The sequence below is a fragment of the Vulpes vulpes genome, chromosome 15 (assembly GCF_048418805.1).
Source record: "Vulpes vulpes isolate BD-2025 chromosome 15, VulVul3, whole genome shotgun sequence".
In the NCBI taxonomy this organism is placed as follows: Eukaryota; Metazoa; Chordata; class Mammalia; order Carnivora; family Canidae; genus Vulpes; species Vulpes vulpes.
The window spans coordinates 49,558,416-49,583,073 of NC_132794.1; the positions used below are offsets into that span (position 1 = coordinate 49,558,416).

The 24,658-nt window shown below is 37.2% G+C and overlaps 1 protein-coding gene across 3 annotated transcripts in view; it reads right to left on the reverse strand.

The window, feature by feature from the left end:
• TTBK2 (tau tubulin kinase 2) overlaps positions 1–24,658 on the reverse strand; it is a 181,525-nt gene that overhangs the window by 99,542 nt on the left and 57,325 nt on the right. Inside the window, exon 3 of one of the 3 annotated variants that reach the window (XM_072740625.1) lies at positions 19,059–19,170. The exons of the other annotated variants lie outside the window; for them this stretch is intronic. The gene's annotated coding sequence lies outside the window, so the exon portion shown is untranslated. The remainder of the gene's footprint in view (positions 1–19,058; positions 19,171–24,658) is intronic. 3 annotated transcript variants of the gene reach the window in all.

Genomic DNA, 24,658 nt, shown 5'->3' on the forward strand with positions numbered 1-24,658 from the left:
CCCTGCAACTCTCCCAGCCCTATGAGAGTCAGCCCCACTAAACTATTTTCTGTCTCTACAGATTTGCCTATTCTGGACATTTCACATAAATGGAATCATACTATAAGTATTTTTGTGACGGCTTCTTTTACCAGCACAGTGTATTCAAAACTCATCCATATTGTAGCATGTATTAGTATTTCATTTCTTTCTCTCTTTTTTTTTTTAAGATTTTATTTATTTATTCATGAGAGACACAGAGACAGGCAGAGTGAGAAGCAGGTTACCTGTGGAAACCCTGATGTGGGACTCAATCCCAGGACCCTGGGATCACATGAGCCTATAGCAGACACTCAACCACTGAGCCACCCATGCGTTCTTCAATATATCATTCTTTTCATGGTCAATAATATTCATTATATAGCTATACATATTTTTTTAGTCATTTTACCAGTTGATTGTCCATTTAGGTTGTTTCCACTTTTTGTTATGATTAATGCTACTATGAACATTCACATAGAAGTTTTTGTGTAGACATGCTTTCACTTCATCTTGGATATATATATATATATGTGTGTGTATATATATATATAACTGGGAGTAGAACTGCTGGACATTTGGTAACTCCATGTTTAATCTTAAGCAGTCCATAGGAACTGTTGGACTGCTTCCCAAAGAAGCTGTACATTTTATATCTACCAGTAACATATGAGGCTTCTAATTTCTCCACATCCTCACCAACTCTTGTTATTATCTGTATCTTTTTATATTGCAATCATCTAGTGAGAGTGAACTGATATCTCAGTATAGGTTTGATTTACATTTTCATAATCAATAATGTTGAGCATCTTTTCATGTACTTATTGACAATCTGTAGATCTTCTCTGGAGAAATGTCTATTTAGATGCTTCGCTGACTTTTAAATTGGGCTATCTCTTTATTACTGAATTATGAGTTCTTTATTTAGTAGATAAAGTCCCTATCAGATGTATGATTTGTTAATATTTTCTACTTCGTGGGCTGTCTATTCACTTTCTTTTTAAGATTTTTATCTATTTATTCATGAGAGACACACACAGAGAGAGGCAGAGACAATGACAGAGGAAGAAGCAGGCTCCTCTCAGGGAGCCCGATGCGGGACTCAATTCCCAGATGGGGATCATGCCCTGAGCCTAAGGCAGACGCTCAATTGCTGAGCCACACAGGCGTCCCTGTCTATTCACTTTCTTGATGGTGATCTTTGAAGTACAAAAGTTTTTTTTTTTAATTTACTTATTCATGAGAGACACACAGAGATAGGCAGAGACACAGGCAGAGAGAGAAGCAGGCTACCCATTGGGAATGGGATGCGGACCCCATCCCAGGACCCCAGGATCATGACCCAAGCCAAAGGCAAATGCTCAACCACTTAACCACCCAGGTGCCCCACAGCACAAAAGTTTTTAAATCAGATGAAGTCCAATTAATTTATTTTTTTTATTTTGCTGCTTTGTGGTTTTAGCATCATATCTAAGAAATTATTGCCTAATCCAAGGTCATGAAGACTTACATGTATGTATTATTCTTCTAAGAGTTTTATATGTCTAGTTCTTTGGTCTACTTTGAATAAATTTTTTTAAAGATTTTACTTTTAATTTTTTAAAAGTAAATCCTACATCTAACATGGGGCTCAAACTTATGACGCCGAGATCAAGAGTCTCATGCTCCATAAACTGAGCCAGCCAGGTGCCCCTAATTTGAATAAATTTTTATAATGGTACAAGGTAAGGGTCCAAGTTCATTCTTTTGCATGTGTATAACTGTGTTGGAAGACACACTCCTCTTGTGTTCCTCCTTACTCTCACACTACTACCATACTCACAATACTTTTTGACACCAGATACTGGGCTTTCCACACATGGAGCTATTCTCCTAGACACCAGCTGGGTGTCCTATAATTCAGTTCAATTCTAATAGTATCTACCTAGAGTTTGCATCAGATCCCCACACTGCCCCCATTTCAAATGCCAATCACAAGTCCCAGGTTGTATAAATTACCCCCTCCTTAGGTTTAACAATTTGCTAGAACAGCTTATAGAATTCAGGGAGATACTTACATTTACCAGTTTATTTTAAAAGATAAAGAATACAGATGAACAGCTGGATTTAGAGACACACAAAGAAAGATACGTGAGAAGTAGTGCAGAACTTCCATGCTCTTTCTGAGTGTGCCATTCTTCTAGGATCTCCACGTGTTAACCAACTCAGAAGATCTCTAAATCTCGTACTTCTGGAATTTTTGCTATTTCCCAGAGGATGAGGGTGGGGCTATAAATTCCAAACTTCCAATCAAGAACTTGTCCTTCTGGTGACCTGCCACCACCCTGAAGCTAGAGTGCACCAAGAGTTGCTTCACTGAAACATGAGACATTCCTATCACTCAGGAAATTCTAAAGAACATAGGAACACTGTGTCAGGAACCAGTTTGCTGGCCAAATCTGGTCTAAGACCAAACAGCAGAACAAAGGATGCTCCTAGTGCTCTTATCACTTAGGAGATTACATGGATTTTAAGAGGTCTGTGCCAGGAACTAGGGGCAGAGACCAATACATGTGTTGTGTATTCTTTAACAATATCCAATGGAGTTGTGCTGGCACCATTTGTTGAAAAGAATCCTTTTCCCAATGGATTGTCTTGGCACCTTTGTCAATGGTGCCAAAATCAATTGACCATTATGTGGTAATTTCTGGATTCCATTGATCTATATTTCTATCCTTATTCCAGAACCATAATGTCTTGATTACTATCGTTCTGTAATAAGTTTTGAAATCAGAAAATGTAAATATTGCAATTTCATTGTTCTTTTTCAAGACTGTTTTAACTATCTGGGGGTTCCTTGCAATTCCATATTAATTTTAGAATCAGCTTATCCATTTCTACAAAGAAGGCAGCTGCAATTCTGATAGGGACTGTGTTCAATCTATAGGTCAGTTTTAGGAGTGCTACTATCTTAACAATATTAAGTCTTCCAGTCTACAAACACAAGATATCTTTCCATATATTTAAGTCTTACTTTTTCAAAAATGTCTTATAATTTTCAGAATAGAAGTCTTATACTTCTTTATTAAATTTATTCCTATTTTATTCTTTTTGATGCTATTGTAAATGGAGTTGTTCTCTTAATACCATTTTTGGATTGATTATTGCTAACACCTAGTAAGACACAGAATCTTTTTATATTTATCTTATTTCTTGCAATCTTGCTGAACTTGTTTAGTGGCTCTAAAGTTTTTAGTGGATTCCTTAGGATTTCCCAAAAATAAGAGAGGGTCATCTGTCAATAGAGCTAGTTTTACACTTCCTTCCAGTCTGGGTGCATTTTATTTCATCTTCTTGACAAATAGAAGTGGCAAGTGCAGAATCCTTGTCTTGTTCATCATTACCTTTGGGGGAAAGAGTGTGTTTTACTGGATTTTTTTTGGTTTTCGTTTTTGGGTTTTTGTTATATAAGGCCCTTATCAGGATAAAGAAGTTCCTTTCTATTCCTAGTTTGTGAGTATTTTTTATCATGAAAGGGTTATTGGATTTTGTTAAATGGGTCTTCTGTGTCTTCTAACATAATCATGTGGTTTTTGTCTTTGATTCTGTTGGTAGTGTATTATACTAATTTTCATATTTTATTTTATTTTTTAAAAATTTTATTTATTTATCCATGAGAGAGAGAGGCAGAGACATAGGCAGAGGGAGAAGTAGGCTCCATGCAGGGAACCTGATGTGGAACTTGATCCTGGATCTCCAGGATCATGCCCTGGGCTGAAGGCAGCACTAAACCACTGAGCCACCCGGGCTGCCCTAATTTTCGTATTTTAAGCCAATATACACCATATGCAAAAATCAACTCAAGATAGATTAAAGACTTGAATGTAAAACCTGGAGCCATAAAGCTCATAGAAAACAAAAAAAAACATAAGGGGTAAGCTCCTTAACACTGGTTTTGGTAATTTTTTGAATTTGACGACAAAAGCAAAAATAAACAAGTGGGACTACATCAAATTATAAAGCTCCTGCACAAAAAAGAAAACCATCAACAAAATGAAAAGGCACCTACTAAATGGGAGAAAATATCTGCAAATCATTTATGTGATATTATGTGTATCCAAAATACATCATGAACTCATACAACTCAACAGCAAAAAACCTAAACAATCTGATTTAAAAATAGGTAGAGGGCCCGAAGAGACATTTTTCCAATGATAGTAACATGGTCAACAGGTACATGAAAAAGTGTTCAATATCACTAATCATTGGAGAAATGCAAATCAAGGCCACAATGAAATACTACCTCATATCCATTAGGATGACTATTATCAAAAAGACAAGAAATCACAAGTGTTGGTAAGGATATGGAGAAAAGAGAATCCCTGTGCACTAACTGCTAAGAATATAAATTGGTGTGGCCACTAGGAAAATAGTATGGAGATTCCTTAAAATAAAAATAGTTTCTTAAGAAACAAAACAAATGGACAAAGGGGGAAAAATGATACAACCCCCCAAAAAAATTCTTAACTATAGAAAATAAATAAATGTTTACCAAGAAAGAGGTGCACGGGAGATGGTTGAAACTAGTGAAGGGGATTAGGATTGGCATTGTCTTGATAAGCACTAAATAATATATGGAACTGATAGGTTACTATATTGTACACCCAAAACTAACACAGCACTGTATGTTAACTACATTGGAATTCAAATTTTAAAATTAAAAATAGAACTACCAGGGGATCCCTGGGTGGCGCAGCGGTTTGGCGCCTGCCTTTGGCCCAGGGCGCGATCCTGGAGACCCGGGATCGAATCCCACATCAGGCTCCCGGTGCATGGAGCCTGCTTCTCCCTCCGCCTGTGTCTCTGCCTCTCTCTCTCTCTCTGTGACTATCATAAATAAAAAAAAAAAAAAAAATAGAACTACCATATGATCTAGCAGTTCCATTTGTGGGTATATACCCAAAGAAACGAACTCATTATCTTGAAGAGATAACCCATGCCCATGTTCAATGCAACATTATTTACAATAGCCAAGACATTGAAACAACTTACGTGTCCATCTATAAATGAAAGGGTAAAGAAAACATAGTATGTATATACACAACAATATTATGCAGCCATAAAAAAAATAAGAAAATCTTGACATCTGTGGTAAAATGGATGGATCTTGAGAGCATTATGCTAAGTAATATAAATCAAAGAAAAATTTATATGTAGAATCTAAATAAACCAAAATTCATAGAAACAGAGAACAGACCAGTAGTTCCCAGAAGTAGGGGGTGAGAGGTAGGGGAAATGGGTAAAGGTGGTTAAAAAGTTCAAACTTGGGCAGCCCCAGTGGCTTAGCAGTTTAGGGCCGCCTTCAGTCCAGGGCCTGATCCTGGAGACCCAGGATGGAGTCCCATATCAGGCTCCCAGCATGAAGCCTGCTTCTCCCTCCCTCTCTCTCCCTCTCTTTTCTCTCTCTCTCTCTCTCTCTCTCTCATGAATAAATAAATAAAATCTCAAAAAAAAAAAAAAGGTTCAAACTTCAGTTGTAAAATAAGTAAATCTTGGAAATGTAATGTACAGCATGGTGATTATAGTTAACAATACTGTTTATTTGAAAGTAGGTAAGATCATAAATTTTAAACATTCTCATCACAGGAAAGAAATGTAACTGTGCAGTGATAACTAACTAAACTTGTGGTAATCATTTTGCAATATATATATCAAATCTTTATGTTGCACATAATACAAAGTTGTATGTCAAATACATATATATTTACATATATTTAATATATATTAAATATATTATCATATATATTTATATATATGAAACAGAGGGAAAAAAAGAGGATTCAGATCAAAAGTCTATTATTCTACACCTCTGGATCTTTCAGTTTGGTGTGGAATGAAAAGTACATGTGTTCAAAACCACCTGAGGTAAGTACCACTTGAGCTTTTTCACTTGCTAGCTTGTTACTTAATCTCTAAAAGCCACATGATGAGGGCAGCCCAGGTGGCTCAGCGGTTTAGAGCCACCTTCAGCCCAGAGCATGATCCTGGAGACCCGGGATTGAGTCCCACGTCGGGCTCCCTGCATGGAGCCCTCTTCTCCCTCTGCCTGTGTCTCTGCCTCTCTCTATATCTCATGAATAAATAAATAAATAAAATTTTTAAAAAATAATAAAGAAAATAAAAGCCACATGATGAGTAACAAAACCACTTACCTTAAAGACTTATTACACAGGTAAATCAGCTAAGGTATGTCTAAAATATACCAACTGGCACATACTAAATGCTCAATATATCTTCCTATTATTATCATTAGTGATTATGAACGCAAGTTTTAGAAAGAGAAAGATCTAAGCTAAAATTCTGGCTCTTTATTTTACCACTTTTGTGACTCTGGACAGATTATTTAATCTCTCTTAGGCTGTATTTCCTCAATTATATAATCAGGGGAAAGTTGTGGTAAGAATTAAATCAAATAATATTCTTTAAAAATATACATTTAAAACAATGCCTGACACAGAATAATACATGATTGTTAGCCTCTTCATTACATAATAGGTACAAATTGCTTTCTAAAGTGGTTGTACCAATTTATACTTCTCCCATCAGGACACAAGGAAGCTTTCATTTCTTTATCTTCACCAGCCCTTGGTAATGTCAAAAACTTTTTTGTTTTTGCCAATCTGAAGGGTATGAAACAGTGTCTTGCTACACAATTTTCATTTCTCTAGTTTCCTTTCTCTAGTAAGATTGAGCATCTTTTCATCTATTTATTAATTGTTTAGGTTTCCTCTTTTGTGAATTGCCAGTTCTTATACTTTGCTCATCTTCTCTCTGTCCACTCCTGTGACTGCCTACCTTGGCTAGAACATCACTATGTAATAGAGTATTTACCTGAAATCCTAAACCTCCATGTTCCCCAAATATTTCAAGGCCCTCACTGGTTCCCTGCCACTACATCTTTTCTCTCCACATTACTGGTGCCATTAACCTCTCACATAAAGACTCAAGTCCACCTCACTCTCTCCCTTAGGCTCAGTAGGAAATATTCATGGAGCTCTAGCCATTACCATACTCTCAATGCCATCAACCCTTCACCTTTGCTGCTAGTCTTGTCCTGACCTAACTCCTTGGTTCTGACAGCTGAGCTTCTGCCTAGTTTCCCTTTTATTCCCTTGTCAATGCTCCTATGGATCTTTTTATACATTTCTCTTTTTTTTTTTTTTTTTTAGATTTTATTTATTTGACACAGAGAGAGAGAGAGAGAGCATAAGCAGGGGGAGCAGCAGGCAGAGAGGGAGAAGCAGACTCCCCACTGAGCAGAGAGCCCAACACAGAGCTTGATCCCAGGACTGTAAGATCACGATCTCAACCAAAGGCAGATGCTTGACCCACTGAGCGACCCAGAGGCCCCTACATTCCTCTTTTATATATTTTATACATTTTTCTTATAACTTATCATTCCATAATGTCATTATTCATTCTCAGTGTCAGTCTAACTTGACTGTGAACCCCTGAGGACTCCTACCTAGCTCCTAGCATACTGTCACATTTATCAGGTGTCTAGGAAGGAAAGAAGGGAGAATGAAAACAAGCATTTATAAACTAGTATCCTGGGCTTTCTAGGGCTAAGGCCATCTTCTTCCCCCTCTACTGCTCCTCTTCTCACCCCTAAAGGGCCAATGTCTACCTTAGAATGATACGCATGAGCTCACTTTTTATAAATACCCTACTGGACTTGCCTGATGATGACTCCTCTAATGAATTACCACCTATTACCTATTGACAAGCTCATCTAGCAGTGTCTCTTCTAGACTCCATCCATTCTGTCACATGACTTTACTTTAGAAAACATATGTCCCATAATGTCACCAGCCACACACTAGTCATAAGATAATCTTCCCAAAATATTGTTTTTATGTCATTTGCCTACTTAAGAAACTATAAACAATAATGCCTACAGAAATACCACTAAAATAGTGAACCTGAACTCCTCCACAAAACTACTAGAACTGATGAATGAGGGAAATCCCTGGGTGGCTCAGCAGTTTAGTGCCTGCTTTCAGCCCAGGGTGTGATCCTGGAGTCCTGGGATCGAGTCCCACGTCAGGCTCCCTGCATGGAGCCTGCTTCTCCCTCTGCCTGTGTCTCTGCTTCTCTCTATATATATATCTCTCATGAATAAATAAATAAAATATTTTTAAAAAACTGATAAATGAATTCAGTAAAGTCTCAGGATATAAAATCAATATAAAGAAATCTATAGCGTTTCTATATACTAATAATGAAGTAGCAGAAAGGATTAAGAAAATAATCCCACTTACATTGCACAAAAAATAATAAAACACCAATAAACTTAGCCAAGGAGATGAAAGACCTGTACTCTGAAAACTATAAAACAGTGATGAAAGATATTGAAGATGACACAAACAGAAAGATATTCCATTTTAGTGTATTGGGAGAACAAATATTGTTAAAATGTCCAAACTATGCAAAGCAATCTACAGATTAAAGCAATTGCTATTAAAATGCCAACAGCAGGGCAGCCCTGGGGGCTCAGCGGGTTTAGTGCCCCCTCCAACCCAGGGCGTGATCCTGGAGACCCGGGATCGAGTCCCACATCAGGCTACCTGCATGGAGCCTGCTTCTCCCTCTGCCTGTGTCTCTGCCTCTCTCTCTCTGTCTCTATGAATAAATAAAAATGTTTAAAAATATATACCAACAGCACTTCCCACAGAAGTAGAACAAATAATCCTCAAATTTGTATGGAACCACAAAAGACTCTGAATAGCCAAAGCAATGTTGAGAAAGTAGAACAAAACTGGAGGTATCACAATCCCAAATTTTAAGCTAGACTACAAAGCTATAGTAATCAAAACAGTACGGTACTCACACAAAAACAGACACACAGATCAACAGAACAGAGCAAAGAGCCCAGAAGTAAACTCATGATTATACTGTCACTTAAGCTATGACAAAGGAGGCCAGAATATACAATGGGAAAATAACAGTCTCTTCAACAAACGGTGTTGGGAAAATGGGACAGTAACTTGTAAAAGAATGAAACTGGACCACTTTCTAACAAAATAAACATAATACATACACAATAAACATACACAAAAATAAACTCAAAGTGGATTAAAGACCTTAAACCATGAAAATCTAAGAAGAGAGCACAAGCATTAACTTCTCTGACAGTCACCATAGCAAAATTCTTCTAGGTATTTCTTAAGGCAAGGGAAACAAAAACAAAAATAAACTATTGGGACTACCATCAAAATTAAAAACTCTGCACAGCAAAGGAAAGAACAAAAAACTAAGACAACCTACTGAATGACAGATACATTTGCAAATTAAGTATCTATTAAGAGATTAGTATCCAGGACACCTGGGTAGCTCACAGCACGATCCCAGAGTCCCAGGTTCAAGTCCCATATCGGGCTCCTTGCATGGAGCCTGCTTCTCCTGTCTCTGCCTCTTTCTCTGCCTCTCTGTCTCTCATGAATAATAAAGTCTTTAAAAAAAAAACAGAGATTAGTATCCAAAATATATAATTTTTTGAAAGATCTATTTAAAAGATTTATTTAAGAGAGAGCGAGAGAGCACGTGCACACATACACACACACACACACACACACACACACACACACACACAAGCAGGGGGGAGGGACAAAGGGAGAGGGAGGAGCAGACTCTCCACTAAGCAGGAAGCCCAACACAAGGCTCAATCCCAGGATCCTGGAACCATGATCTGAACCAAAGGTAGACACTTAACCGACTGAGCCACCCAGGTGCCCTAAAAATATAAATTTATAAAGCTCAACACAAAAAAACCATATAATTCAATTAAACATGGTCAAAAGATGTGAACAAAAAAGTCAGACAGATGGCCCACAGACACAGGAAAATATGCTTAACATCACTAACCACAAGAGAAATGCAAATCAAAACCATAATGAGATATCACTTCACACTTGTCAGAAAGGTGGAAATCAACAACACAAGAAACAAGTATTGGTGAAGATGTGGAGAAAAAGGAGTACTCCACTGTTCAGGGGATGGGAGAATGTAAACTTCTGCAGCTGCTGTGTAAAATGATATGAAATTACCTCAAAAAGTTAGAAATAGAACAGTATTCACACTACTGGGTATTCACCCTAAGAATATGAAAACACTAATTTGTAAAGATGTATGCATCTCAATATTTATTGCAGCATTATTTACAACAGCCAAATTATGGCAGCAACCCAAGTGTCCATTAATAGATGAATGGAAAAAGAAGATGTGATATGTGTGTGTATGTGTGTGTGTGCATGTGTGTATATGTGATGGAATATCACTCAGCCATAAAAAAAGAATAAAATCCTGCCATTTACAACAGCATGGATGGATCCAAAAATATAATGCGAAGTGAAAGAAGTCAGTTGGAGAAAGATAAATGTCATATAATTTCACTCATATGTGGAATTTAAGAAACAAACAAAAAAGAGACAAAATATCAGACTTGGGGTGCGTGGATGGCTCAGTCAGTTGGGCGCCTGCCTTCAGTCAGGTCATGAACACAGACTAGTGGTATCAAGCTCTGTGTCAGGCTCCTTCCTCAGCAGGGATCCTATTTCTCCCTTGCCCTCTGCCTGCCACCTCCCCTGCTTGTGTGCACTCTTTCTCTTTCTCTGTCAAATAAATAAATAAAATATTTTAAAAAATAAAACAAAAGGGGCACCTGGGTGGCTCAGTGGCTGAGCATCTGCCTTTGACTAACGGCATGATCCTAAGCGTCCTGGGATCAAGTCCCACATCAGGTTCCCTGTGGAGCTCTCTGTGAAGCTCCCTATGCTTCTCCCTCTGCCTCTCTGTGTCTCTCATGAATAAATAAATTAAATCTTTAAAAAACAAACAAACAGGGCAGCCTGGGTGGCTCAGCAGTTTAGCGTCTGCCTTCGGCCCAGGGCATGATCCTGGGGACCCAGGATCGAGTCCTACATCAGGCTCCCAGCATGGAGCCTGCTTCTCCCTCTGCCTGTGTCTCTGACTCTCTCTCTCTCTCATAAATAAGCCACAGTAACTTCTTGCAAGATACATCCACGAAGGCAAAAGAAACAAAAGCAAAAATGAACTATTGGGACTTCATCAAGATAAGAAGCTTTTGCACAGCAAAGGATACAGTCAACAAAACTAAAAGACAACCTACAGAATGGGAGAAGATATTTGCAAATGACGTATCAGATAAAGGGCTAGTTTCCAAGATCTATAAAGAACTTATTAAACTCAACACCAAAAAAACAAACAATCCAATCATGAAATGGGCAAAAGACATGAAGAGAAATCTCACAGAGGAAGACACAGACATGGCCAACATGCACATGAGAAAATACTCTGCATCACTTGCCATCAGGGAAATACAAATCAAAACCACAATGAGATACCACCTCACACCAGTGAGAATGGGGAAAATTAACAAGGCAGGAAACCACAAATGTTGGAGAGGATGCGGAGAAAAGGGAACCCTCTTACACTGTTGGTGGGATTGTGAACTGGTGCAGCCACTCTGGAAAACTGTGTGGAGGTTCCTCAAAGAGTTAAAAATAGACCTGCCCTACGACCCAGCAATTGCACTGCTGGGGATTTACCCCAAAGATACAGATGCAATGAAATGCCGGGACACCTGCACCCTGATGTTTATAGCAGCAATGGCCACAAGAACCAAAGCGTGGAAGGAGCCTCGATGTCCATCGAAAGATGAATGGACAAAGAAAATGTGGTTTATGTATACAATGGAATATTACTCAGCCATTAGAAATGACAAATACCCACCATTTGCTTCAACGTGGATGGAACTGGAGGGTATTATGCTGAGTGAAGTAAGTCAATCGGAGAAGGATAAACATTATATGTTCTCATTCATTTGGGGAATATAAATAATAAGGGAATAGAAGGGAAGGGAGAAGAAATGTGTGGGAAATATCAGAAAGGGAGACAGAACATAAAGACTCCTAACTCTGGGAAACGACCTAGGGGTGGTGGAAGGGGAGGAGGGCGGGGGGTGGGGGTGAATGGGTGACGGGCACTGGGGGGGGCACTTGACAGGATGAGCACTGGGTGTTATTCTGTATATTGGTAAATTGAACACCAATAAAAAATAAATTTATTTTAAAAAAATAATAAATAAATAAATAAATAAATAAAATCTTAAAAAAAATAAAAATAAAAAACAAACAAACAAATACTGTTAATTAACTTTGGAAAACAAACTGGTTACCAGAGATGAGGAATGGATGAAACAGGTGAAGGGGATTAAGAGTACACTTATTCTGATACGCACTGAGTAATGTAGATAAATGTTGAATCATTATGTTGTATACCTGAGACACCTAATATAACACTGTATGTTAATTATACTGGAATTAAACATTTTTATATTTACTTTCTAGAAAAATAAATGAAATGAAATAAAATGGTGAACCTGGAATTCATAATTCATTCTACATTACTTACCAAACCTCATTTCCTACAGTACTTCAACATATATCATACACTCTTGATGAAGACAGTTTGTTTTTTTTATTCTCCTTCTCAAATATACTACTTTGCTTTTTGCTCATATTATTCCCTCAACCTCATTTCCTCAAATCAAATACAACTTTTGAATCTAAATATCTCTGTAGAAAGCAATATCAACCAACTAAAACTCAGGACTAGATTTTCAGATGTTAGCAAGTTAGTCACTTAGCAAAGCTCTGAGGGAAAAAAATAAACAAGACTATTAAATTTCCTGGAATTGAGTGAGAATAATCAAGTCTGGTGCAGAGATGAAAGCAGAGAGAGAGAGAGAAGAATCAGCAAGGTAGCATTGATCACTAGAGTCATAGAGATCATTGATCTCAAGAAAATATAGGATGGAATTATACAACAAATCAATTTTAACTCCCAGCTTATGTGTCTTCTGTCAAAGAAATCCTCTAAAAGATGAAAGGAATCCTGAACATACAAACCAAATCTTAACCAAACACTTAAAATATCACCATTAAAGCTTTCTCTTTATCTTCTAGCTCTTGACTAACCCAATAGGAATGTTTGTGGTCAACAAAATAATCAATGATATCTCCACTCAAAAAAGACAATAAAAAGTAGACTTCGATAGGTAGATAATATCTATAGATATTATAGGCAATGTAACATCTTGCTAGTTAAACACATATTTTTTTTTAAGACTTTATTTATTCGTGAGAGACACAGAGAGAGAAAGGCAGAAACACAGGCAGAGAGAGAAGCAGGCTCTATGCAGGGAACCTGACATGGGACTTGATCCCAGGTCCCCAGGATAAGGCCCTGGGCTGAAGGCGGCACTGAACTGCTGAAGCACCCGGGCTGCCCAAACACAGATTTTAATTGTGATATTAAAAAGGAATACTGTCCAAAATCTTTATTTAAAGGAATAGATAAGCTCTTCTCTAAAATAAATGCATATGGGGTGTCTGGGTGGCTCCGCTGGTTAGGCAGCCAACTCTTGGTTTCAGCTCAGGTCATGATCAGGGTCCTTGGATAAAGCCCTGCATTCAGCTCTGTGCACAGTAGGGAGGCAGCTTGAGGATTTTCTCTCTCCCTTTCCCTCTGCTCCCCCACTTGCACTCTCTTTCAAGTAAATATCTTTAAAAGTAAAAGAATAAAATAAATGCATATAACCTAATGAATCTTTTTGTTCTTACAACTTCAAATGATCATCTACTATCCTTGCTTTCAACCCAAGAGCTTAAAAAGCTATGGCAAGTGATAGTATGGTAGTCTACATCCCAGCATTAAATATTAATGAATAACAATGCCACACAAAAGGCAAATAATTTTCTAGGATTTTTATATGCTAGAAAAAAATAAAACAATCAGAAGGGGGCATCGATCATTTTACTTTTTAAATTAAAAAATCCATTTACTAATAAAGTAAAAAGCTAGCTAAAAGTATCCCAAACCCACTAATAGGGATGCTCAGGAACTCAAATAACAAATTCCAGGTCAATGGCAAACTAGCAAATACTGGGATTCTGCAAAGCCAGACTACTATACTGCTAAGGATCCAACAAAACCAGCCTTAGCTTCCTTACCCATCTATCATTTATTCCTCTTACTTACTCACACCACCACCAAACAAACAAACCACACCCAACCTAACAATAATAGGTCATGAAACATCTATACCAAGGAAGACAGAAAAATATAAGGCATGGAGTGGGGGGCGGGGGGAGTTCCTGCCTGTCCTCAAAGTATCTACAATCTTATTGTAAGAAATGAACTTACTATAAGATAATGACAATATAAGATCAAATGATAGCTTCTAAGAACAAAGAATAAGCACTGTGAGAAATCAGTAGATTAGTTGGATTTAGAATGCTTAGAGCATAGAGCTTGACTGGGTTAACCTGATGGTAAAACAAAAGAATATTGAGTCCTTTAAACCAAGTCCCTAGGAAAAAAAAAATGAGCCATGAAGTTTAAGAAACAAAGGCTCCTCCTCTTAGCACTCATGAGGATGCCCATTTAATAATTCCTTGGATTGTAGTAGCTCACCAGGAGACAAAGGCAAAAGGAAGTTTCCAAGCCCTTCACTCTGGATAACCATCACAGGGCATTCTATCATTTAAACAAAACTATCCTATCACAATGGCCAAAACTATCCGGTTTTTGTGGTTAGAATGAAAAAAAAAAAATGAGCACAATTTCATCAATTTTTTTTTTTAAGAGGTGAGAGAACAACTCCAAATTATCTTTTATTTATACAAAAAGGGCATATTTAGCAAAAGACACTGACTGAAAAAAGAGTCGCTATGGCCCAGGAGACAAGGCAGGGAGGTGACAGGCCTAGGGAGGCCTTGCTAGGGGAGGAGTCTAGGAAAGGTGGTGACAAGTCCTGGGTAAGTGCTGAGTGGTGGGGGCCACAGAAAGGAGCAAGCTCCAGTTGGATCAACACTGTTGGCAGGTCATGGGCGGGACTCACAGTGACCTCGCTGCTAACTCTTGAAAGAGTCCCAGTCAAGTGCTGTCGGCTGGAGTGAGAGCTGCCCCCTGGTTCCTGGAGGGCACCCACCAAGGGACACAGGACAGGAAGCCCAGGTTGGGAAGTGCAACTCGGGGTGAAGGCCAGGGAGAAGCAGGTGCTCTGCAGTGGCCAGGAAAGGTCGACTCGGTGGTGGAATTGCGTCCTGTTACGTGCGGGCGTTCCTATCTATTTAGCAAATGTACTTGTCTATTACAAAAATGAATAAATGTATATAAAAATAGGAGAAAGATCAGGAATTGGGGAACCATTCTAAGCGTTCCAATATCTGCATAACAGGTGCTCCAGAAAAGAAGGGGTAAAAAATAGAGGAGGTGTAAATCATCAACAAAATTATTCAAGAATATTTCCTGAAAAAAAACCTTCAATCACAAATTTCAATCACAAACCTTCAATCACAAGGACACAGACACACTACATGAAAACACCCATACTATGACACATCATCATGAAATTGCAAAACCCTGGGAGAAAAGAGAAGAAAGTAGATGTTTCCAAAGTAACAAGAATCATAATAGAATTTCACTTCTAAATCGCTACAGTGAGTATAAAGACAAATTTCGGAAGTAAAATTTTCAATCCAGAATTCTGTACCTAGCCACTTTTTCATTTAAACATCAGGGTAGGATAAAGACACTTTGAGACTTGCAAGAGAGGTCTCAAAGACATACCTCCCATGTATCCTTCACTCAGGAAACTATTAGAAGAGGTGCTTCACTAAAATGAGAATATAAAAAAGAGAAAAGGATTCAACAGGCATACAATATAAAAAAGAAGCAAAGAGAATCTCCAGGAACCCACTGAAGGGTGATCCAAGGATGATACTTGTGAATAGACCCCCCCCCCCAAAAAAAAAAAGCCAAATTGGAGCTAAGACATCCCTGGAGAGATTTCCCTAAGAAAAGGAAATCAAGAGTTGTGCAAATCAGTAGTAGCTCATTCTTTTTTACTGCCACTGAATGGATATACCACCTTCATATCCTTTCACTCTATGAAGTATATATACATTTCTGGCAAGTAAGAATAAAGCTGATTTAAATATAAATATACATGAACACAAATTTTCATTTCTTAAAGGTATGCCTAGTGTAAGGTTGCTGGATCACACAATAAATCCATATTTATTCCCACCAGCAATATGTGAGGGTTCCAGCTGCTCCACATCCTTCTCAGCACTTGGTACTGTCAAGTTTTAATTTAAACCATTCTAATGGCTGCACAGTGGTAGCTCACCGTGATTTTAAATTGCATTCCCCTAATGGCTAGTTATGCTAAACATCTTTTCATGAGCTGATGTGCCACTCTATATCCTCTTTGCCAAAGTCTATTAAACATTTTTAACTGAATTGTTTTCTTACTGTTGAGTTTTCAGGAGTTCTTTACATATTCCAAATATAAATCCTTTACAAGTATGAGATTTGCAAATATTTCCTTTAGGCCTATAATCTGCCTTATAATTCTCTGAACAGTATCTTTGCAAGCAATGTTTTTAATTTGAAGAAATCAATTCATCAATTTCTTTTATGAATCATGCTTTTGGTGTCATATGAAAGAACTTCTAGATCTACACTCAGGTCACAAAGATTTTCTCCTATGTTTTCTTCTAAAAGCTGTAGTTTTACATTTCAAATTTAGATGTGTGGTACATTTTAAGTTCATTTTCATATAATACATGTAGTTTGGGTCAAGGTTCATTACTTTTTTATGTGGCTATCCGACTGTTCCAACAACACTTATTGAAGATTATTCTTTTTCCATTTTGCCAACTTTGTAAAAAATTATTGGCCATATTTGTGTGGGACTATTTATGGAATCTCTATTTCATTGATCTACATGTCTTTCCCTTTGCCAAAACCACAATCTTGATTATGATAGCTTCGCGGTGTTTTGAAATCAGGTAGTTTGATTTTTTTCCAACATCTTTCTTTTTCAAAATTGTTTTGGGGGCACCTGGGTGGCTCAGCTGGTTAAGTGTTTGCCTTCGGCTCAGGTCATGATCCCAGGATCCTAGGATCCAGCTCTGCATTGGGTTCCCTGTTCTCTTCCTCTCTCTTCCCTGCCCCCCTCTCTGCTCCTGCCCCTATGTGTACACACATGCGTGCTCTCTCTCTCTCAAATAAAAAAAGAAAGTCTTTAAAAAAAGTTGTTTTGGCTAGTCTAGGTCCTTTGCCTTTGTATAGAATTTTATAATCAGTTTATAACTGGAAACAGTGCTGTTAGGATTGTTTTTACCAGTACTAAGTCTACAGATTAATCTGGGGAAAATCAACAAATTTACTAAAACTGTGATTCTTCAAATTCATAAATACATGTTTCTGTATTTATTTACTTAAAAATCATTTGATTTTTTTTAAATCAGTGTTCTATAATTCTCAACATAGAGATTTTATACATATTTTGCTGCATTTATACCTAAGTGTTTCATTTTGGGGAATCTACTGTAAATATCATTAATTCAGTTTTCAATTGATTATCACTAGCATATAGAAATATGATTGCTTTTTGCAAGCTGACCATGAATAACTCATTAAACTCATTTACTCTAGGAACTTTTTGTAGATTGCTTGGGACTTTCCATACAGATGATTATGCCACCTGTAAACAGGGGTAGTTTTACTTCTTCTTTTTCAATCTCTATGCCATTATTTCTTCAAGTACTTTTGATGGACCCCACTCATTCTCTTCTCGTTCTGGGTCTCTGATGACACAAATGTAAGACTTTATCATAGTTGCATAGGTCCCTGAGGCTATACATTTATTTTTAACATTTTTCTTGTTATTCAAATTGCATCATTTCTGTTGATCTATTTTCAAGTGCATAGACTCTTTCATTGTCAGGTCTACTCTGCTACTGAGCTCATTTAATGAGTTTTCATTTCCATTATTATGTTTCTTAGTTCTAAAATCTCCATTTAGTTCTTCATATCTTCTACTTCTTTGCTGAGACTTTCTATCTTCCCGTTCAATCCTTGAACATGGTCAAAACAGCTGATTTTAAAACTATTTTCCAGATAATTTTAACATCTCTGTGATCTTGGCATCACCATCTGTTCACTGTCTTTTCCCATGTGAGTTCAATTTTTCCGTTTTTTTTTTGTTTGTTTGTTTGTTTTTTTAAGCTGAGTAATTCTAGACTGTATTCTGGACACTTGGAAATATTATGGTACTCTCGATCTTATTTAAGTCCCACTCAGAATGTTGGTGTTTTTGTTTTAGCCAGTAATTGACCCAGTTGGGTTCACATTCAAGTTCTGACAAGCCTTCTGTGGGTTTTATTTCCAATTACAATTCAGTTTGCAAAGCCTTTGCAGTCATACTGAATATGTTTCATAACTGTCCCACGCAGTATCCAGTTTAGGGGCTAGGGAGTAGTCTATCCCATAATTCAGTCCTTGATGTTTCTGTATGCTGTTTGGGAATCAGACTCATGCATGTACAGCTTGGAAGTCTGCTCCTAAGTCCATAAGCAAGTTTAAGTAGTCAGTTTCCCAAGCTCCTCATTCTCTTGCAATCTTTTGGTTCCCTGGGGCTCCCCTTTTCCAGCCTTCCAGCAGAAAGCTGGGGCTTCATTAAACCCACTCTGCCATGTACTTCCCATGATGTACTCATATCAGGGGCAAGCAACAGAAGAACAGAGGGAGAAGAAAAGCAATGGATTTGCCGCACTCTCTTGAGATCATAGCTCTTCCAATCTGGATGGAAGGGTCCCCTCCCTCTGAGATTTTTGGCTCCTGCCTGCCCCCACTGAGGCCACTGCATCTGCTGCCAAGGACTGCTTGAGGCCTGGGGTGCAAGAAAATGAAGAAAAGGAAAAAAAAGAAGAAAAAAAGAGAAGGATGTGGGGTTGCCACACTTTCTCTGAGCATTAGGAGATCCCTTCCTGCTCCTTGAGTCAGAACCAGAGGGCTTCTCCTGGTGCTTTTTTTTTTTGTCCGTGTTAATAAGGCTCACTTCCACGTTTCAGGATACATTAAGTTCAGGCTGGGGCATACCGGAAGAAAAAAAATTATAAACTCACCGCCGGTTCAGTGGTACTTTGAATTCTGGTCTTCTTCCCCAATCTGCCTCCTACTATTTACTTTTCAGAGTCCTCAAATAGCCACTCCAAGCATTCTGTCCAGGTTTTATAGCTGCATTCAGTGGGAGAAACAGGGTGAAGCGTGCTTACTCCATCTTATCTGGAACCAGAATCTGGACTACTGTTTTTCATAACACACTTTGTAGAACTGATTATTGAAACTATTTATATAACTTTGATTATACAAAATTAAAAATAAGCAAATCCTGTATTAACCTTATTGTGGAAAAGGGAACAAGCAAGCCAGTAGGATCACATTTTTTTAGGCATATATCCTTTTGGAGTTATATGCTTAGGAAAAAAGTGATGTTTTTAGCTGTATTTGGCTTTATTTCTTTAAATTTTATTTTACTTGTAGATTTTTATAAATACTAGGATTGTTATAATGTTTTGAAGGAAAAAAGTAGCAGTTATCTGAAGCACTACAGAGGAAGTAGACTGCAGATGAGAGGCCATAAACTGTTTAAGAAACTGAAGACGTTTCATTGCATCGCCGGACACCTGCACCCCGATGTTTGTAGCAGCAATGTCCACAATAGCCAAACTGTGGAAGGAGCCTCGGTGCCCATCGAAAGATGAATGGATAAAGAAGATGTGGTCTATGTATAAAATGGAATATTACTCAGCCATTAGAAACGACAAATACCCACCATTTGCTTCGATGTGGATGGAACTGGAGGGTATTATGCTGAGTGAAATAAGCTAATCAGAGAAGGACAAACATTATATGGTCTCATTCATTTGGGGAATATAAATAATAGTGAAAGGGAATAAAGGGGAAAGGAGAAAAAAAATGAGTGGAAATATCAGAAAGGGAGACAGAACATGAGAGACTCCTAACTCTGGGAAACGAACTAGAGGTGGTGGAAGGGGAGGTGGGCAGGGGGTGGGGGTGACTGGGTGATGGGCACTGAGGTGGGCACTTGACGGGATGAGCACTGGGTGTTATTCTATATGTTGGCAAATTGAACACCAATAAAAAATAAATTTAAAAATAAAATAAAAAAAAGAAACTGAAGAAAGTTCAGGACGATCAACACTCCAAGTGTACATCAACAGTTTCAAGTAAAGAGGCTAGCAAAGCAGGCAGGAATCAATTCAAGGTCCTGTATGCCAGGTTAAGGTGGCTGGACTTTACCTGAGAAAAGGAAGGCCCTAAAATGTTTTAGCATATGTTGGGAGTGACATGATCCAATTGGTATGTTTGAACAATCGCTCCTGCTACAGAACATAAAGGTGCATAAAATATGAGTCTTACTAAATCTTAGGGGTCATGACAAGTTGCAGAACAAACATATATATAGTATGACTGCAAGTGTTGTTGAGGGGTATGGGTAAAAGACGGAAGTTTTATATATACATGTATGTACACAATCATGATATATCATGTAATCATATGATTTTATAAATTATGATTCCATATGATTTACATATGTAGGATATATATCACATGATTATATATGTGTGCGTGTAAAAATAGATGATATAGTATGTATTGACTGTTTCTGGAAAAATCACAAGAAACCAGTAACAGTGGTTAACTTTGGAGGACAGTGATGGACTAAGAAAAAGCAAACTTTCTTTTCACTTTATTTTTCTGTTTGATTTTTAAATGTTTTACTGTGAATATTTACACCCTTAAAAAGGGTTGTAAAAAAATAGAGGGAGGTCTTACACATGAACTAGATAGATGTATTAAAATAAGGTAAGTATGAATGAGCCTAACATTCAGCAACCCATTTTCTATAATAGAGTCAGCACTCAAACATTGCTACAGATTTCCCTACAAATATTATTAACCATTTATAAAAAGTTCACAACAAAACAGCTTTTCTATTATTATATTACACTACATTTCACCAATTTATCATGTATTTTCAAGCATTCAGAAATTTAAATAGAAGGTAAAGAGTAACATTGGACTTTGAAGATATTTATTATCATAAACATTTTTACTATAACAAAAATGTTTACATTATTCTTTTCAATTTCTTAAGCACTGAAGGGCATAAAGGGAAACAGTAAAAGATTCTTTCATTTCCTGGTCTCCCTTATGCCAATATGCAAACATAACCATTCCCAATGGCTTCTTGAGCTCTGTATGATTCCAGACTTTCATTGTGCTTATAAAGCACATATAAATATATGTATATATGTATATACAAAGACACACACACACACACACACACATATATATACCTTAAGACAACTTAGACCTTAAGATAACCTAGACCTATTCTATTTCCTGTACATCATTTTCCTAAATCCATACATAGTAATGAACAGACAAATCCCCAAGTTGGCAGATAACGTTAAATCTTCCAAGTAGAGAATGTTAAAATAAACACACTGAACAGATAAAGTTCTCAAGAGATCTCCTAACACATCTTTGATGAACAGATGAACTTTAACCAGGGCAAGCAAAAAATTACTTTAGGGAAAAAGAAATGTACAAGTTGAAATAAACAAAGGGACAGATGACAGGTTTATAACAGGCTAAAAGATATATAATGAGAGGTAAGGGTTTATCCCTAACCTTCTAGTCCCAGAGTTCAACTACTATGTTCTCTCACAAAAAGAGTTATCAGAGATCTTCTAACACCCTTTGATGGAACAGAGTCTTGATGAGGTCACCCACTTTGGAGTAACTTTCAAAGATAGTGATCTCAACTGGATAGACCAGTGGTCTAATCCAAACCGACATATGTCTCTCATTCTTATGATGGGGGAAAGGAATAGTAGTACTTTGCAGCAGTAACTATAGACTTCAGGCAGGAAGGCAGAAGAGTTGCAGTTACTCTTCCATACTAGCAACACTACTTACCAACTCTCAGCTTGTGCTCTGTAGTCTCCAATGCAAACACAAAATGTAAGACCAATAAAGGGTAAAAAAAAATATTCCCCAGAAGTCAAAACAAAATCAAATCCTCTTTATGGGCCCATATTGGAAAATGTAGTTTTTCTCTACATTTATATGGGACAAGACAAACTAATTCCCAGGTATTTCAATGGAGAATAACAACATTATCTGGTTATCAAACAATAGCACTTACTCTATTTTTTTTAAACAGGCTCCATACCCAATGGGGGCTTAAACTCATGACCCTGAGATCAATAGTCACATATCCTATCAACTGAACCAGCCAGGCACACCTATTATTTTTTTATATTGGTGGGATCTTTCTACACTTGCTTTTAGAGAAACTAGAGAAGAAAATATTTAAAATGATTAAATCAGCTTATAATTACCTTCTTATCTAAGATAAAGAAAAAACCCTCAGTTTTATTTACTCCAGTTGGTACACAGTGAAAGAGTACGAGAGATAAGACAATGCTGATCAGGGGAATCCCTGGGTGGCTTAGAGGTTTAGTGCCCGCCTTCAGGCCAGGGCATGATCCTGGAGACCCAGGATTGAGTCCCACATCGGGCTCCCTGCATGGAGCCTTGCTTCTCCCTCTGCCTGTGTCTCTGCCTCTCTCTCTCCCTCTGTGTGTGTCTCTCATGAATAAATAAATAAAATCTTTAAAAAAAAAAGATGATGCTGATCATTCACAGCATGAAGTAAAGAGTTAAAATGGGATAGAAAGGCTAAACAGGAGCACCTGGCTCAAGTCAGTTAATCTGCCTTTGGCTCAGGTCATGATCCCAGGAGCCCCACATCAGGCTCCCTGCTCAGGGGAAAGTCTGCTTTTCCCTCTTCCTCTAACAGCTCCCTCTCCCTCTGCTTCTCCTTCTCTCACTCTTTCTCTGTCAAATAAATAAACTCTTAAAAAAAAAAAAAGCTAAACAACTTTCTAAGTCACTTATTGATTTAAGTAGTGATTTTTAAACACCACAGACTTCATTAGATTGAACACATTCAAAGGTAGGAGGGAACTCACACAAGAATTAGAAAACTAATTTAAAGGATATTTCTAAAGAAAAACTACTTTATGCTTAGGTATATCATTATATACAAATTGGAAGCAAATAAGGAAAATATAAACCTTTAAAGATCCTAGGAAGACTTCTTTGATGAAAAGATATACTAAATATAAATTATAGTAATTTTACAATATTCTGCATTCCCAAAACATAGACCCACTTATATTTAAAGATTAAAAAACTTCTAAACTAAATAGAAATAATGTTCTGGAAGATACAAGTGACTATCTTTATAACAATAAAGAGCTGAATCTCTATAATATGGTGTTGAATCTCTAAATAATAAAGTGACTTTATCAACTTCTTACAGTACTCTTTAACAAAATTATTCCAGAATCTCAATATTTTTTACTTACAAAAAAAATGTTTATGAAGAAAATAAACAAATAGAAGTTCTCCTATTCTCTTACATCTCCATTTACAAATGCTTGCATCACCACATGCAAAGCTACTTGGTGCTACCATTTTGCCACTGAGCATAATATAAATATCAAGTTTAAGTGTATATAATTCTTTAAGTGGCTTGCAATTTAAATACATGAGTGTATTTTTAAAAACAAACAATTCAACAAATTGAAAAGTGCACATAAGAATAAACCAGACAAAATCTAGTAGTCATTAAAACCTATTGAGAGAAACATGTTGGCCCAAAAGCAATTAGTGCCCTAGTGCCCATATTGTGGTCTCAATTACTTTTCAATGAAAGGAAACAGGGCATCTTGGAGAAAAAGAATTCCTGATTCCAAAATGGCAAAGGGAAAGTTCAAGGGAAGCCTGAAATATGAACTGTGCCGGAAAGGGAAAATGCTATCAAAGAACACTGGAGTTAGAAGGACACAGTAGCCAACCTGAAAGGGCTTCCACTAGCTAAAGATATGAAAATTTGAACAACAAAATAACAATGACTGCAATTAGTTGAAATAAAATACATAAAAATCCATGATTTCATAGTTATACTGAAAACAAAAATAAATTCACTAGTCATATATGGTACAAAATTCATTATTCTGAGAATTGGTAAATAATAGGGAGAAAAATCAAGTCTTTATCCTGCATTCCTTTAGTAACTATACCTCAGGGGAAACAAATAGCTAATGAAATAAAGTTCTACTTGGTAGAATAATTCCAGTTCAGAAATTTGGAAGGAATAAAAGAATCAGAAAAATCGCCATGACACAACCTTATGGAAACAATAGATCTAGACTCTTTTGACTCCTGTCAAAAACAACAGCAGTAACAATATGAGTCTCATCAAGGCTCTACATCTACCACCAGTTCACAGGAAACACAGAGGCTAGAGAAACATGTTAAAAGACACCCCAAGTATGTGATTAACCAAATCCAGAATTTAGACTCTTCAATTAAACTAAGAACTTCATTTCTTCAACAAATTAATGGCAAAGCCAAAACAAAAGGGGGGGGGGTGGGATTGGGAGTATGAGGGAGGGACTTTCATAGATTAAGAGACTTAAGAGGTATGCCAACAACTGCAGTGGGCCTACAGTGTATGTGAATCTTGATTTCAACTAGTCAACAACAGAATATTGTTTTCAACCAATCAATCTGATATTTACTGAGGGCATTGTGCTAAATACTTGACATTTATCACTTCATC